Raw genomic sequence first — 6357 nt, 5'->3', positions numbered from 1 at the left:
TGGATAACAAAGTATCCTGGGAGGCAATTACAAATTCAAACCTTGAGGAAGTACTCCATTCAGAGAAATTCAGGAACTTTCTGAGTCAAATTCCCAGGAATCTAAGAAGTATATATGACTGAATAGAAGAGAGAAGTAGTAAATTCAGGTTGGGTTTCAACTAAAATTAATTAAATATAGATTTCGAATTTGGAATTTTCAGAAATTCTACATGCAAGAACCTCTGGATACCACCAAGATTTCTTGGAGTCTCTTCTGAAATCCATTAGTAAGGGGAGAGCCAACCCCTTTAAAGGACTTTGGTTGGATATTTCAATCATTTTTGCATGTTTTGGCTGATTAAGTGATGGTATTGCATTTTCATGGACTCTACCATTTCAATGGTGATAAGAGGTACTTTTCATCAGAGGCCACATGACATGTTTTTGTTCTTTCCAATGGACCAGTCAGTGGCAATAACAACAACAACAACAATGAAAAAAAAACCCAAAAAACAAAATAACAACAAAACAAAACAACAATATTAATGATGTGGATTCTAAGGAGAAATTCAAATGCTAACACAGGAATGAAAAAATAATGGGGAGAATCTGGACTATCCACTGGCACCCCTGCTTCCTCCATTGAACTCAATGTAAAAAGCCAATACAAAAGCTTGAGGCCATACTGAAGTACCAATTGTAAAGTCTGACTACTGTCCAGAAAGACAGAAGGACATAGAAGTAAAGGAAAGTGGTAGAAGAAAGACATGAAGGTCAGAAAAACTTATGACCCATTTCAGAGACAGAAATTACAATCTCTATATTATTTTTCAATTGTGATGTGACAGTTACTATGTATGATTATATTTTCCCTTTTCTTTCTTTGAACGTGTAACTATTTTAGGGGAATAAAAATTATTGTTTTTTTCACTCATTTATTTGCTAAAAATGGCTGGGCCCCTATAACATATGATTAAGAGAAAAACAGACACAAGTATGTGATAAAATTTGTATGTGACAAATGAATCTTTTGAAATGAAAACACACATACACACACACACAAAGGTAAATCTGTATTTTTTTCATGTTAGTTTTGATAGAGAAGTGGCTAGTTGTGAAGAAGTTTGAGTGAATAAAGAAGTACCATGTAATGGCAGTAAGCTGAAGGTGACTTAGGAAGAGTAGGTTCCTTTCTTCCAGGTACAGCAAGGGCACACTGACGTAGAAGATCTGCTGCCCTCCCCTAAGAGAGAAGGATGAGAAGGCTAGAGAGGGAACTTTCCAGGTTTAACGCCCTGCCTCAGGGTAGAACTTTGAGGGGAAGATGAAAGCAGTCTTCTTATGCTCAGATGCCAGAGTATGGATGCCATTAGAGTAGATGGATTTGGTGGTAGTGAGTAACCAACATTTAATGCATGAGTTGCTGAGATTTACTGTAAGAGAAAATGAATGAATGGGTACCACTCAGATACTTGGCTGGGAGTTCTAATTATTAAGTGATAAAACATCGAGCTCTCTCAGAGGAAAAAAAAATATTGTCAATGGTCTAAGGAAATTGTGAATTATATTAGTATAGCTATTTATATTAAGAGCCATACCTATTGAAAGTAAGATGTGTGTTAATATTTGTAGCTAATTTGGGTTGATTACATAGTTATAATTTTTGGCTGCTTAGTATCTGAATCCCCTGTTTAGAGACCATGGCCTATGGAGAGTCCTGGAAAACACTGCCATTTTTAGCAAATTAAAAAAGAAAGATACATTTGTTTTTTGTATTTAGGAATTAGGTAGCTGAAGATACTTATACTTCATAGGGTTTACCATATTCCAGCTACTATTCTAGACACAAATATAGCATAACCATGGGAACTTATTAGAAGTCAATGTGAATAAAAAATATAGAACAAAATATATGAACTCCCAACACTAAACATGAAGAAAAACACATAAATATCAAATTAATCTTTAAGCAGATAAAATGGCTACTTGATATTAGTAACATATAGAGGATGAAGGTGTGGAACAGTTAGCATAGATACAGTTTTTGGTTAATAGTCCAAAGAAAAACTTTCAAAATCAGAAAGTGAAGTCTGATATCCTATGTGTCCATAGAGAAGTAGTGAAGATTTTCAAGGAGATAGGAACATTTCCTCTGGCTGCTGAGTACTTAGCTCTTTGAAGTAAAGATATTAAGCAGATGAAGGATGGATTGTGAGGCTACATACAAAGTTTGGCAAGGAAGTAGGTCATACGAACCAAAGTGCACAGTGAAGGGCATAAAACATACTCTACAGGAAGGAAAGTCCCTGTGGAGAGGAAATTAAGGGGATTCACAGGAGTAAGAGGAAGTGCAAAAGCTGAAATCAGTTAAAGCAATAATCTAAAATTTCTGAAATAAGTCAAAGTTTGTGGATGATAGTGATTTAAATGGAAATTCTAAAGGTAGATCATTGCACATTCTTCCCTTCATATCCTTGGATTCTAAACTCATGATTCAACCAACTGCTGATCAAAAATACTCAGAAAAACAATGCACCTGTACTGAACATGTACAGATTTTTTTTTGTCATTATGCCCTAAACAATATAATAGAACCACTGTTACCCAATATTCACATGTTATGAATAATCTTGAGAGATTTTAGTATAGGAGGAAGTACATAGAATATATGGAAATTCAATACCATGTTGCATAAGTCTTGAGCATCCACAGATTTTGGTATCTGCAGAGGGTTCCACAACCAAACCCCCATCCCCCATCCTCCAATGATCATGAGAAACAATGGTAAAGTAAAGAATTTAGTTAGTCTTCCTCCAGGAACTCTTGGAAGTCAAACTCTAGATGACCAGAGAAAAAACAAGAAAAAGACTGGATTTTATTACCAGGTCCTAGGAAATAGCCTCTAAATCCTTCAGGTTTGCTGACTGGTAATGTCTTTGTTATTCCTATTGGGCGCTAGAGTTCATACTAACTAGGTGACTCATAATGGATCCTGAGACACTTTATGCTAAGGAGATATTTCAGTATGGAGGCTGGACAAATGAATATATGTCTTTGTGAAGATTTGCATACTCCTGTAGGAAATATTTGTGATTTGAATAGAAGATGTGTGCATCTATGTGAATAGAACTTAAAGAAATTCTGCTTACCCAGAAAGAATAAAAAAAAAAAAATCAAAGTATATTTTGTAATTGTAACTTTTCTCATTAAATTGAATTTTGAATAGCTTTGTAACTGAATTCAATAATTAAGTACCTTAATCTGTTAATAATGAAATATAGCAAATTTGTAGGTTATTACAAACTATCAATATCAATATCAATATTTACCTCAAAACATAGTATAAGTATTGACTCTTTAAAAAAAACAGGTTTGAAAACCATAATGCCAACAGGAACTAGGATTCCTACTTTTGTACTAATGTTCCTTTAAAATAGTTCATTGCTTATATCTTAATTCCTAATCATAGAAAACCTCTAAATCCATTAGAAGGGAAGCATTGCCAAAAATATCATAGTTTTCTTATTTAGCTATTAACAAATATATATATATATATATATATATATATATATATATATACACACACACACACACACACACACACACACATACACACACATACATATATATATATATATATATATATATATATACATATATAATGATGTTATTTATCATTTATGTACTATTGATTCAGTTTCTATGTACATTTAACTCATACTATTATATGCTCATAGAAACTAATTTTTAAAATTCTGTTAATTCCATATTTTATCAAAAGCAAAAAAGAAAAAGAAGGCAATATCTCAAAGAATGTTAACATAAGCCATTGATAGAAAGACAAAAAATTAAAAGTATATTTTTACTTTGTTTCTTCTCACTAACTTTTTATAGTAACATTTGACATTCAATTAGCTCTTTTTCTAAGTTATCCAGTTGGTTCACAGTTTGCTCATATAGAAAAACCACTCTGTTCCAATAAAAAAGAAGGAAAATCCTTGGGAGAGACAGCTAGGATCTCTTATAATGTTGAAGCCCTAGAGCTCCTAAACCCAAAGTCCTCCCACTATCAGTTTGGACAGTTCAGAGGAGGGTTGGTGTTTACATGCTTCCTTTGAAATATCTCATCAGATGCCTGCAGAAACTCTTCTCTCATTTGCAGAATCCCATTTAATGCTCACAATCTGCCCTCTGGATGTCTACACTTGCCATGCCCTTCACAGGAGTGAAGAAGCATCTGAACAGGGAGGCCAGGAAGTTTGCTCAGAAATGCAAGCTTTGGGTGTGTATCACCAGCCTGCCCAGTTGCAGAGCCTGCTGTGTCTGTCACTGCCTCGGCCCCTCTTCTTTATGTTCTGCTCTGCTCACTTTCCCTTCATCTCATCATGCATGGCTCAGCTACTATTCAAGTTTAAACAATATAGTACATTGTGCAAAAAGTTTATTTCAGCCAAATTTATCTCTGGGACAAAGATATAACACTTGATATGGAGACTAGTATTGGATCATTGGGGGATGGGGTGGCATTTCTTCTCACCCCCCCAAAAAAGCCCCATTTCAGCTATTATGCAAAATGAATACAAATAGAAAATGTAACTACTCACATTTTTTTTAAATAGGGTGTTTTAGAAATATTTATCATCTAGTGATATACCCCTATGTTTTACCAAATTTGAGAATTTTCTGAAAATTATGTTTTTATTTACTTTAAATGGGGAAAGACCAAATTGAATACTACAAAGTGGATGTTTCTATAATGAACTATATGTGTTCTTGTTTATGTTGCTATAATGATAAAGTAAAAGATTTAGAAATAATATAGTAATACATTTACTTACATTCATGGCTGAATTCAGAAGAGATAAGAGCAAAGGTTTCCTGCTACCTTGATTATCAAGAATAATATAGAATAGCGTTTGCCAAAGCTGTCTTCAAAGATGGATGCCTTGTATCTGAATCTGTGATGCATGGAATTCTATCTAATTGATTACACAGCCCCACTCAACAATCTTATTCACAAAGATTAATGGGTCACTGAAGCCCTGAGAAGAATTAGCTGCTGAACAAAACATCACCTGATTCAATTCAACTTCTTTCCAGAAATATGGCCTGGATATTGCAATTGGTCATTAAGAGCAACTGGATGCTTGACAGAGTTTGGCTGCAGCATCCTGTACAAAAGGTTGAGCTAAAATCAGATACTACAGAGACTGCAAGCTGGAAAAACTACAGGTGCAATTTTATTGTCTGTATAGTACACAACACATCATAAAGATTTATTTTGATGCTGCATATGACCTACATTGATTAGGATAACTATAGTTTTAGATATATATATAGCCTTAGAATACCCGGACTGATGCCATTTTTGAAATGGGTTGTGAACACCTAGATTAACATAGTTTGGAGGTACTCAAGGGTTCTAATGAGTTTAGTACACATGTTGGGAATCTTTCCCAGGCTGCCATAGGAGGTTTTATTTACTTATTCTATGAATAGTTCAGTGAGCTCCAAGTAGGAAGCATCATGTCAGGAAAAGTTAGAACTATTAAGTAAATCAATGGGAATAAACCTTGTTTAAGTGTTCATTAAAGTTGATATCAGAGCAAAGAGTTTCTCAACTGGTGGAAATTTTAGAGCATAAAGTCTAATTGAATTACTATTCTGTGGGTTTTTATTTGAATTGACAGAATGACTAAGTTAAATAATAGACAGTACAAGGAAGATTAAGATGACTGCATTAGCCACAAACCAAAGACAAATTCATAGATATATTATGGACTTTGGCACACAGCTTTTATAGTCAAAGCTATTAGTAAATATAAACCTAAAGCTTGTCTCTCCATTATAGGGAAACTTGTTATATCTAAAAATTAATTTATAATTATTGGGAACAAATTGTTCCCAATAATAAGATAATTAAGGCTCCATGAAAAATGTGTGGCAGCATCCATGCAAATCTATGTTAGGTGACTTTTTCTCTATTTCTATATATATATTTCTCTATTTCTCTATGTTTTGGATCCCATGCATATGATGAATTTTAAGGGCCTAAGTTCAGTCTGGCTGGACTGCATGAAGCATTAGTAAGAGAATTCTTTCATAAGTTGACCAGCATGTGATCATCTTCTATTTCCAATACAGTTAAAAGGCTTTTCCATTTTTTTTAGCGCAATCTCATTCAAAACATTATTATTTTAAAGTAATATTCTTCGAATTTTTAAGACATTTAACTTCTTTTGCATACAAAGCAATAATTTTTGTAAGATAAGTGACATAAATTTTAAAATGTTATTTAATTGATAAAAATGATTTTATAAATTAGGTTTAGTTCAATCATAATAAAGTGAATTTGACCAAGAATTTTGATTATTAA

This window comes from Callospermophilus lateralis, chromosome 17 (assembly GCF_048772815.1).
Source record: "Callospermophilus lateralis isolate mCalLat2 chromosome 17, mCalLat2.hap1, whole genome shotgun sequence".
Lineage (NCBI taxonomy): Eukaryota > Metazoa > Chordata > Mammalia > Rodentia > Sciuridae > Callospermophilus > Callospermophilus lateralis.
Note: the sequence above shows the minus strand (reverse complement) of the source record.